Here is a 12,118-nt window from a genome sequence, read left to right on the forward strand (position 1 = left end):
CAGGAACTTGCCATTCTTGAGCATTCTTATCTCTGGAGGCTTTTAGAGGCACCCAAACTGCATCTCTTCATGATACATCTAATTGCATCTGACACACAGCATCTATTTAAGCTTTTATATTTTGCTAACACTTAGGTTTTCTATGTGTACTAATCAAATATCCTGTCTTAGAAGCTGTCTTCCTGGCCCAGCCATCTCACTACTCTAAGCCTTAGAGTCCTTGATGATAAAAAAAAAATGTCTACATTACAGTTTTATGGTGTTACAAGTGAGATAATAAAATGATTTGAAAAATGTGTAGATTATACATACATTAGTGATTAACTCCAAGTTACCAATTGTACATTGATATCACATTAAGGAAGGAAGTAAGGAAGTAAAAACACTTTTCCTTGAATTCATTTAATCAAGGTCAGTCCAAATTGGACTTCTCTCCTTCATGCTCCCTGTGCCTCTGTCTCCTGTTTGTTCTATGAGTCTGAATCAATGCCTGCATTTGTCCCCGTGTGTCTGTTCTCTCTCTCTCTCTCTCTCTCTCTCTCTCTCTCTCTCTCTCTCTCTCTCTCTCTGACTGTCTGCCTGTCTGCCTAGCACAGAAAGCATCATACAGGAGAAAGAACAGGATACTTTACAGAAATCCTTAACAGAGTCTTACAAGGGATTCAGTCACTGGCTCCAACTGAACCCAATTGACCCAGACAACAAATACCTTTGTTTATCAACGTTAACGGTAGATTTTAGGTAGTTGCTTTTAACTTCTGTATTTGTTGCTGTTGGGAAATGAAACACATGCATTACTCTGGGTCAGGGAATAGAAAGGTACATAACTTAAGATCACACCTGTGCTGTAGTTTAGGTTGTAAAAGTCGATTACATGGGAATCCAAAGCAAGAAAGTGGGTTGGCTTAGGGGCAGGTTAAACAACAGTTCGCATGTACAGTAGGTACAGTCTAAGTTATAAGTGACCTCAAGTTGTGTTATTAACTTTGGCTGTGAGATCCAGCAAAAAGTTCTACTCTCTTAGATGAAAGACCCCCTCCCAGAAAGGGAATTGTACAAGCCCAAGGCCCTCAACCATAGAAGTAAAAAGTAAGTTTTTAGATATGTGGGACAAGCTGACCCATCATTTAGACGAAACAGACCAAAAAAGAAAACAAAATGCAGAAACCAGACTAAATTATGGGCACTGCTCCATGGGCCACCTGGCAGGAAAAAGAAAAAGTCCCTGACCCCCCGGAAGCCCTGACCACCATGTACTTTTTGCTAACTCACTGTTATGATTATAGCCAAAATAGGTAACATACACGTATGCCTCATTTACTCCACCAATCACATCTCTGTAACTATACATCTGCTTCTGTAAGCCTGCTTCTGCTCCCCAAAACACTATAAAAAGCCCGTCCCTGGTTCTGGTAGGCGCGCCAGTCTTCCAAATTGACTGGGACGCCCACAGATACCTGTGTATCCTGATCAATAAAAATCCTCTTACAGATTACAGCCGGTGGACTCGGACTGGTCATTGGGGCTTGAGGATCTCCCTCCTGAGGGAAGATTCTCTCTGAGAGTCTTACATATGGGGGCTCGTCCGGGATTGGAGATCCTCTGCCTAGAGACCACCGACCACCCACCGGGAGGTAAGCTGGCCAGTGTTTGTCTTGTCCTGTCTTGTCTTGCTTTGTGACTTGTTCTGTAAATGCTTAGTTACTTGGCTTGGGTCTATACCGTTTGTATTTGGGCGGGCCAGAGAAGGAGCTGACGAGCTCAGACTTCTCCCCCGCAGCCCTGGAAGACGTTCCAAGGGTGTTTGGAGCCTGGTTTTTCGGGGCTCAGCCTGTATCGGAAGGATACGTGGTTTTGGGTTGGAGGAGAGAGGAGAGAGCCGGATCCGCTGAAGGATCCGGACCCTCGTCGCCTCTGTCTGAATTTTTGGTTTCAGTTTGACACCGAAGCCGCGAGGTGCGTCTGTCTGTCTGACTGTTAGAATTGTTTGTCTTCTTTGTGTCCTAATTTTCTTTGAACATCTGTGGAAATTGGTTATAGGATGCTTTGTCTTGGTCTTGTTTGTCTGGGTTGTTTTCTGTGGTATTGTCGAGTGTCTTTTTGGCTTTTGTTTCGTTTTTGGACTTTGGACAGACAACTGTGTTTAAAATCTTAGACTGACGACTGTGTTTAAAATCATAAAACTGTTTGCTTTGTTTGTCAAGGAGTTTTACTTGGTCCTCTTGGTGCTCAACTTGGAAATAATTTGCTTGAAAAAAATTGTTTTATCTTTCTCTCTTGAGCCTCCTCCCCAAGGAGAGATGCCCCTCCCTTTGCTCCACTTGTCCAGTCTAGCTGCTGTTAACAGTTGTATATAAAGAACTCCAGGTTAGTGAGTGACCCTGTCTGAAGAAGGTATTAACAAGAGCCTGAAAGCTTTACCTTGGATCCTGAAGAAAAATTTCTCCCTGTTGCTTAAACATTCACAGCTTCTAAGGAAGGGACAACACAGAGTAGAAAAATATAGGGGCTGAGGGTGGTGAACATACAGGCCTGCTAGCAAGCTGCAGGCTGCGCGTGGGCAGTGGCGCAGCTCTGGCCAAGTCAGCGTAAGAGGAGTTTCAAGGTGATGAGGCCGGCTGGGGTTGACGCTTTGACAACAAAAAGATAGGTATAGAGTTAGTGGTTGTTTTATGAGACTTTTGGCCCTAAAAAAATAATAATTCCAGTTACTGCCTTCAGTGACCAGACCTTCAACACTTGCTCACAGAAGGAGAGTGTTCATTAAGAGAAGTTCTTTAAGGGAGCCTGCCTTATCTGCTGGCCCTATTCCAAGAGAGGAGTTGATCTCCAACATTAAGTAACCTTCCCTGTTAGTCATCATTGACATAGAGAGTGCCTTTGATCCTATCCCCACAGTAGCCAGTTCCTGCCCCTGTGGTCAAAATGCCCCAGGTTGGGGGACAGAGAAGCCCCTAAAATAGTTTCAAAAAAGAATCTACAACAAACTGTAAAGAATTTTGTTTTGCCAGTCAAAATTTAGAATTCAGGCTTTGGCTGTGGCCAAGGTCAGGATTAATGTTTTCTTTTCCATGGGCCTTTAGCCCACTGAGACAGTTTGGTAAAGGGCTGCTACTGAGGTCCTGAAAGTCCCAGGTGAACTGGTTACAATTCTTATGTCAGCCACTTGGCATCTAGCACCCAGGTCCTAACCATCTCTCCATCCTTTTGTTATTAGTTCTTAAGTCCAGAGAGATAGTTGGTAACAGATCAGCTCCCTCTCTGCTTGCTGTTCTGTTTCACAGACACAAAGCTTGTGCTTATTTTTACAACAGCCTTTTTGTCCCAAAAAGTCCTCCTGGTTTAGCTGTGTGACTAAATGCTATTTGTCCTCTTCAGTAGACCTCTATTCTCTAGATTCTCTTCTTGTTTTCTCACCATCCCACTTGAGATGACAGAATCCTACTAGAGGCCAGAAAGAATGTTATATACTGGCCACAGTAGTTAGAGAACCTAGGAAGACAGTACCTGGCAACAGAAGAGAATTCCTAGCTAAAGATCAGTGTGTCTATCGCAAGGAAAAAGGACACTGGGTCAGGGACTGCCCCAGAAAGAACAAGAGGGGCCTCTCCAGCAGCCCAGAAGGCAAGCCTCTTGGTCCTAGAGTGCTGGCTATGCGCTAAGATAGAAGGGAAGCCTGCCCAGTTGTTTTATAAATACGGGGGCCCAACACTCTGTGCTCCTACGTCCAAATGGGCTAGTGTCAAGCAAAAGACCTTGAGTACAAGGGGCTACTGACAACAAATGATACTCATGGACTACCCGAAGAACGGTGGACCTTGGCGTGGGCCGGGTATCCCACTTGTTCCTTGTGATCCCAGACTGCCCCTACGAGTCTAAACCCTACAACCCTGCTCCCAGACCCTGACCTAGACACCCCCCTTCATGACTGTCACCAGGTGCTCACTAAAGCACAGGAGTGGCATAAAGATCGGACTGATCAGCCAACAGATGGGGTAGATGCCATCTGGTTCATAGATGAGAACAGCTTCTTAGAAAAAAAAAAAAAGATGGGCTGGGACAACAGTGGTAAATAAAAACAGAATCATATGGGCTCAGGCCCTAACAGAAGACACTTCTACTCAGAGGGTAGAGCTCGCTCCCCTCACCAAAGCCCTTGGACTGAGAAAGGGACTTAACATCTATGTGGACAGCACATATGCCTTTGCTACAGCCCATCAACAGAGGGGCCTGCTGACATCTGAGGACAAGAAAAAAAAGAGATTCTGGCTCTGTTAAGGGCCCTCCATGACCCAGCCAGGCCGAGGAAGAGACTCTGGTACACCTCAACGAGAAAAAAGATCCTGCTACAATTTTTACAGGCAGAGGCCATAATAAAACAAATGCATCAATAGACTCACTTAGGGGTAAACAAACTCATCCAGATGTTTTCAAAAACTAAATATTATGTTACAGGTCTCAAGTATCTCGTAGAACAGATAGTACACTGATGTATACCATGCCAAAAGATAACTATTTTCAAGAAAGTAGACTGTGATAAGAGGCTCCTTGGGGAACGGCCTAGATACTACTGAGAAGTGGACTTCACAGAGATAAAACCAAAAAAATATGATTTCAAATGTCTCCTAGTGTTTATAGATATCTTTTCAGGAATAGGTAAAAGCTTTCCCCACCAAGCAAGAGACGGCCTCAATAGTCCTCAAGAAGATACTAGAAGAAATCTTCCCCCGATTTAGAATGCCCAAGGTAATCTGGTCAGACAACAGCCCTACTTTCGTTGCCAAGGTAAGCCAGGGTGTGGCCAAATATTTAGAGGTTGATTAAAAATTACGTTATATTTACAGACCTCAAAGTTCAGGACAAGTAAAATAAATAAATAAGACTCTAAAAGAGACCCTGACCAAATTGACCATGGAGACTGGCGTAGACTGGGTGACACTCCTTCCCTCTTGCTCTCTTCAGAGCAAGAAATACCCCTTCCAGATTCAGCTTTACCCCCTTTGAGATCTTATATGGGGCCTCAGCTCCCCTGACTATATTAGATGATGTTACTGAACCAACATGTCATAGTAATAATGATTTGTATGCCAGGCTAAAAGACCTACAGGTGATACAGAAAGAAATCTGCTCACAGCTGACAGCAGCCTATGCCCCGGGGACCCCTGAGACATTTCATCAGTTCCAGGTTAGAGACTACAGCTACACTGAGCCCAGACACTCGAGCCTCGCTGGAAAAGACCGTACCTGGTGCTGCTGACCACCCTGACAGCCGTCAATTCTCAGCCCTCACCAGCAGCGTACTAGCTGTTGGGGCTGAGAGCTGAGACCTAGAGGGACACTCAGATCTTCAAAAAGCTCCCTAGACTTAAGTGATTGGGAGGTTGCTATAATGCTCACTTGAGGAGTGTGTTTTAAAAACAAGAATTTCATGTTTGCCTGTTTGCCCTGGGTTCCCTCGAAATAGGTATAAGGATAGGCTTGATTTTTATTACAAATGATATAACATTACATATGTTAGTACTCCTAACACTTCTTGGGACTATGCCTCAGAGATCACAACCTATATAAGTTTAAAAGTTCTAAAAGACCTTGGTGTATAGGTTCAGATAGTGTCCAGATTAAAATCCTGATGCTAAAGACTTAATAAGACACAAAAGAGAGTTAAAAATTATTTAAGGCTATCTAGGTGCTACAAGGGCAACACAAGGACATCTGCTGTTGCCCTATAATACAAGGCTTATAAAAAATTCAAAACTGCCATTGACTCAGATATAAAAAAAATAAAAAAGACTTTTTAGCTGACCTCCAAGAACACCTAACCTCCCTCTCAGAGATAGTCCTTCAAAATAAGAGATTAGACCTGATATTCCTTAAAAAAAGAGTCTGTGTGCTACACTAAAAAAATGTTGTTTCTATACAGATCAGACAAAAATAATAAGAGATATAGTCTTTCAGTTATTCAAACTTTTGTGCTGAGACAACAATATCAGATGGTAAAACAACAAAAAAACAGAGGTACCTTAACCAAGTTGAGTGGAAGATTCCACTCAAGGACAAAAAAAAGAAAATGGGGGAATGAAAGACCCCCCTCCCAGAAAGGGAATTGTACAAGCCCAAGGCCCTCAACCATAGAAGTAAAAAGTAAGTTTTTAGATATGTGGGACAAGCTGACCCATCATTTAGACGAAACAGACCAAAAAAGAAAACAAAATGCAGAAACCAGACTAAATTATGGGCACTGCTCCATGGGCCACCTGGCAGGAAAAAGAAAAAGTCCCTGACCCCCCGGAAGCCCTGACCACCATGTACTTTTTGCTAACTCACTGTTATGATTATAGCCAAAATAGGTAACATACACGTATGCCCCATTTACTCCACCAATCACATCCCTGTAACTATACATCTGCTTCTGTAAGCCTGCTTCTGCTCCCCAAAACACTATAAAAAGCCCGTCCCTGGTTCTGGTAGGCGCGCCAGTCTTCCAAATTGACTGGGACGCCCACAGATACCTGTGTATCCTGATCAATAAAAATCCTCTTACAGATTACAGCCGGTGGACTCGGACTGGTCATTGGGGCTTGAGGATCTCCCTCCTGAGGGAAGATTCTCTCTGAGAGTCTTACATTAGAATGTAAGAGACATTTTCAGGATATTACAAATACAAAAAATTAAACAAATGAGGCCATTGTTATAGGTAAAGGAGCTCCATTCATGCTGGTACCTACCAGTTGTTTGCTTCTGACTCAGTCCCTGGACAATACATTGAGAGGACTGAAACAGGCTGAGGACAGACTTCAAATTGGCAGTTCAGGAGACTAGGCCTAGATCTCTGTTTCCCAGAACCGGGAAAGTCCAGGCAAGTCAGTTAGTGGAAAAACCACAGGCGGAGGTCAGCCATCAGAAGCTGCCCTGTTACCTGGCCTAGGGCAAGGCAATGAGTCAGCAACAGTTTCTAAGCTTTCCAGCAAAAGTTTCCAGGCTTCCCAGTATGGTTCTGGAATGTCCGTACGGCCTTAGGCAACCCCAAAGAGCCCCAACAAATCAAGGTAAAGATCACCTACCCCTCCTTGGAATTTCCCTAAAGTGCTGTAATTGGGCCTTCGAGCTCATCTGGGCATCTCCATCTTGATAAATAGTAGACCCCTGCATGCGGAACTTTTGCAGAATAAGAAGAAGAGTATTGCTTGTGCACACTATTTGAGTCTAGGTTACCATTCTTCACTGAATTACAGACCATTACATTTAGGGGCTGGTCTGGAATTCGCTGGAGAACCCCCTGACCCAAACGGAGTGTTTTCCTTTATTTATTATATACATTGTAGCTATCTTCAGACACACCAGAAAAGGGCATCAGATCTCATTACAGATGGTTGCAAGCCACCATGTGGTTGCTGGGATTTGAACTCAGGACCTTTGGAAGAGCAGTTGGTGCTCTTAACCACTGAGCCATCTCTCCAGCCCCACGGAGTGTTTTCCTAATTGGTAAGTTTGTGCACTGTGTTGTCTCTTGCCTTGTCTGTCTCTGTGTTTCTGGTTTCTGTTTCAGGAGTAATCTGGAGGCCTATTTTGTTACTCAGCCAGGGGCAACTGAGAATGCCCCCAACGCCCAACCCGAAGCAGAACTTGCTAGATCTCATCTGATTTCTGAACCAGCTACAGTCTCCTAGATTCAGTCATGCTGACTCACCAGCCCACTTGGGATGACTGTTAGCAACTTGCTGGGGACAACATACGATGACAGGGACTGCCAGCAGTAGACCAGGATGGAGGCATCTCAGAAGCCCGAGGCAGCTCCCTATAAAGTAGGGTGGTGTCTGGGACCCTGAGAAGCAGGGGACACATCCCTCCAGGGGACCCACCATCTGAAAAAAGAGGCTGCCTGCAGTAGGCCGGGATGGAGACATCTCAGTAGCCCTCAGCAGCTCTTTGTAAAAGCTGGTTGTTCCCATTTCTCCTAAACTTAACCTTAGCCCTGGACAAAGGCTGTATAGATTTCATTTGTGTGTGACTACCTTTCAGTTGGCCTCGGTGTGCATAATTATTCTATCATATCTGACTTTCCTACTTCTTTCTCCTTCTGCTCTGATGAATTCTGTGAAACTAGATGTTCACTAATGTTATGATTCTCAAACAATTGGAAACTGAGCCATAGGGGCACAGCTCAGCACAGCCCTAATGGCCCAGGTGCATGCTGTGTGTTCTCATCTTGGAAACAATGTAATAACTGCACAATAGTAGTTTCAGATTGATGCTTCACTTGCAAAACAACTTTAAAGAAATTATTAGAAAATGAATTAGAGCCAACATTGGAATCTTAGAAAGGAAAAAGTTATTGAAGTTAAGAAATAAGTTTCACATAACATTTGAGAGTGGTTCCTGGATAAGGAAGTATAGAATATATGAAATTATACACTAGTAAACTAAGTCAAAATGCTGGGACTCTTATGAGAGTCATTGTGTGCAAGGAACAGAAAGCTAGCGAAACCATTGAGTTAAGGGTTAACTTGATTCTTTCTGGCCACTGCCTGGCAGCTTTGTCCTTGTCATTTATCATTAGAGCTTCACAGGAAAATGCAAATAGCTGACCTTGGAACTTTGAGCTCTGAAGTATAAGTTAAAAGTTAAAGTTTAAATAATGATAAGTTTACAATTACTATTATTTTGGCCACAGGCCTGGGAATAGGGGAAGCTTGAAACTTTGGGGAACAATTGTAATTCTTAGTTCTTTGTGGGATGGGGTTATTCTTTTGAATTTGATTTGGCAATGATTATACAATGTCTTTTTTCTACCTGCTTTTGGATTATCAATAAAAGACTGGGGCAAGAGAAAGGCTAGAGAGAATGTGAGAGCAAATGAGAGAGCGAGTCTGAGAACAAATGTGAGATCGAGTGAGATCATGCATGTGAAGAGAGAATGTGAGGTGTGTATGAAGACTGTGTGTGTGAGTGAAAGGAGAGTGTGTGTGGTGTGTGTGAGATGTGTGTGAGGTGTGTATGAAGAGTGTGTGTGAGAGTGAAAGGATAATGAACAGAGGTGTGCATGAGTGTGGGAGTGTGGGAGTTTGAGAAAAGAAAACCGCAATAAAAAAAAAGCAGATTGTGCAAGAGAATGCAGAATATGTGCAGCCTTAAGCTGAGAGAGAGAGAGAGAGAGAGAGAGAGAGAGAGAGAGAGAGACTTTAAACCTTGAAATTGCCTGTCAGTTTGTACCCAAAGAATAGTCTGTGTATATTTATTATGCACCTTCCAGATATCCCTGCTTCCAGTTGAGAACTCTCATCCTGTATCGAGGTTAGACACTGGCAGCAACTGTTCCAGGTCTTCATCATGACAAAGGAGAGAAAGAAGATTGTGAGAACAACCTGGAAAATGGTTTTTGGAGCAAATCGGCTGCCTACACATGCCCAGGCTGATATCAATGCAGCCTTCTATTTGACTTGACCCAATTGGGATTTTAACACTGCTGAAGGTAGAGAGGCTCTGTGTCTACCACCAGATTCTGATAGGGGGCCTCCAAGAGGCTGCCGGTTGGCCAGGCTTGTCTAAGGTAAGCAAGGTAATGGAGGGAAAGAATGAGAGCCCCAGAGAATATCTAGAGTTTTTGAGGGGTTGGGGATTTGGCTCAGTGGTAGAGCGCTTGCCTAGCGAGCGCACGGCCCTGGGTTCGGTCCCCAGCTCTGAAAAAAAGAAAAGAAAAAAAAAGTTTTTGAGGCCTATAAGACCTGCATTACTTTTGACCCAAAAGCCAGGAACCCGGTCAGCTGTGAACATGGCTTTTGTTAAGCAAGCTGCTACTGACATCCATTGGAAGCTACAATGCCTGGATGGCTTTGGAGTAAGCAACTGACTGAGTAGCCATAACTGAGGTTTTCAACAACCAGGAGACCCCCGAGGATCAATCGACAGACAGGACTGGTAAAGTACTACTCAATGCCATGAGCTGAGGCAGTCCTGATAAGAGAGAGCTGAAAAACCTCGCTTTTAGAAGGATCAGAGGTAAACTAGCCTCCACTAAAGGAAAAACCCATCCTCCACTAGAGAGGGACCAATGTGCCTATTGCAAGGAAAAGGCCTTTGGAGGAATGAGTGTGCTAAGATAAGTATTCTAAGAAAATAATCAAAGAGAGGGCCCAAAATTTCTGGAATTAGAAGACCTAGATGACTGAGGGAGTCAGGGCTCTCTCTCTCTCTCTCTCTCTCTCTCTCTCTCTCTCTCTCTCTCACACACACACACACACACACACACACACACACACACACACACCTGCCGCATGCGCCCTGGGTAACCCTAAAGTTGGAGGGCAAGCCTGTGGAGAGCTTTTGGGGCTGCTTCTAGAAACTTGGCAAGAATTTGACATTGGGCCAGGACAAGGAAGTAGGCTTCAGGCAAGAATTTGACATTGGGCTAGGACAGGGAAGTAGGCTCAGGTATCTTGGTCATCCTGATAAGCCCTAGAAACAGTGATCATGGGGCTTTGTTTATTGCCTTGCTTGTTCTTGATTATTTGTGTTTAGTACCTGGTTTGTTCCTTGACCTAGAACTGACCTTATTATCTGCATGTAATTAAAATGGTAAAGAGCAGACTGGGAAAAAGTAAACCCACTTCAACCTCAGAACTGGCTGGGGTCATGCTACAGTGTTGTCTAATTGTCTTTTTCTTTTTAATCCTCAGTCCCCTCCTGGAGAACCTGTTGACTGACTGAGCTGGCTTGGTCAGAAGCCCATAGACTTTCTGCTGGACATGGGGGTACAATATTCTGTTTTGAAACAATAGTTATGGGTGCAAGGGGCAACTGGCACTGAGTCCTATCCATGGACTTACACAAAGAAAGGTGGACTTGGGAGTGTGACAGGTAACTCATTTATGGTCACCCCTGGATGCCCATACTCCATGCTTGGAAGAGATCTCTTCGCCAAAATGGGAGGCCAAACCCATTTTGGTCCAGAGGGAGTGGAAGTACTAGATAAGAACGGTCCCACCCATGTTCTGACCTTGGCTCTAGAAAGAAGAATACAAATTGTTCCCTCAACTAGCCCCATCTCCAAGCTGTTACTTCAGAGATTTCTGGCAGAAATCCCCAAGGTCAGGGCAGAAAAAATCCAGTGGGATTTGCCTATCACGAGGCCCTGGTTCTAGTCCAATTAAAGGCTGGAACTACCCAGCCTGAATCAGGCAATACCCAGAGAAGCCAGAACAGGGATCACCCCTCATATTAACCGGCTCTGGGAGACAGGGATTCTGGTTCCTTGCCAAAGCATAGAACATTCCCCTCCTTCTGGTCAAGAAGTCCCATTCCAATGACTATTCGCCTGTGCAGGTTACCTTAAGGGAGGTAAATAAGGCAGCAGCAGATTTTTATCTCTCAGTTCCAAATCTGTACACCCTGCTGAGCAGCTTCCTTCCCAAGCACAGAAAGTACAGGTGCTTGACCTGGGGATGCCTTCTTTAGTCTACCCAAAAGCCAGCCTCTATTTGCCTTTGAATGGAAAGACTTGGAGAGAAGCTTCAAAGGACAACTGACCTGGATATGTCTGCCTCAAGGATTCTAGAACTCACCCACCATCTTTTACAAGGCACTATTTGAGAACTTGGAGGAGTACCGGTTGGCCCACCCCCAAATAATTGTGCTCCAGTATGTAGATGACATCTTGATTGTTGCTCTTGACCTGGAGACATGACAGAGGCCACATGAGACCTGCTACAGGAGTTGAATCAACTTGGCAATGGAATGTCTTCTAAGAAGGCCTAACGTTGTCACCTATCTGGGGTATAAACTCAAGGGGGGCCTGAAGTGGAAACTTAAGGGTTCTTTGGAAAGTCAGTTGTGTTGGAAGATATTTTTGGGGGGCAAACACGTGAAGAAGTGTTTTCCTGAAGTAGATACAGGTGAAAGACTAAGGTAGACTTGTGAAGAAATGTTTCACTGAAGCAGACACAGGAGAGAGGATTTTCTGCTACAGGAAACACTGGTTTCGTGTTGCTTCCATGGAGTCAGGCCGATTGGCAGAGTGATGTCAGCTGAAACAGATGAACATGGTGAGGCAAGACATGTGCTGAGACAAGACCCATGGAGGACATGTGATAAATAGGACTCCATGGACAGTGATGGAGGAGGA

General features: G+C 44.3%; 1 long non-coding RNA gene across 2 annotated transcripts; it reads left to right on the plus strand.

Moving 5' to 3' along the window:
• The first annotated feature begins 1,415 nt into the window (after positions 1-1,415).
• On the plus strand, positions 1,416-11,756 carry LOC147994842 (uncharacterized). Of its 2 annotated transcripts, XR_015686550.1 has the most exons (6): positions 1,416-1,634; positions 4,651-4,785; positions 7,323-7,482; positions 9,251-9,547; positions 9,746-9,915; positions 10,674-11,756. It is a non-coding gene; the product is annotated as an uncharacterized LOC147994842 (long non-coding RNA). The 2 variants fall into 2 exon arrangements; XR_015686549.1 differs by lacking the exons at positions 1,416-1,634; positions 4,651-4,785 and having other exon boundaries at positions 7,161-7,482.
• Positions 11,757-12,118: the final 362 nt, after the last annotated feature.

Source organism: Rattus norvegicus, chromosome 4, assembly GCF_021556685.1.
Source record: "Rattus norvegicus strain SHRSP/BbbUtx chromosome 4, alternate assembly SHRSP_T2T, whole genome shotgun sequence".
Taxonomy (NCBI): domain Eukaryota; kingdom Metazoa; phylum Chordata; class Mammalia; order Rodentia; family Muridae; genus Rattus; species Rattus norvegicus.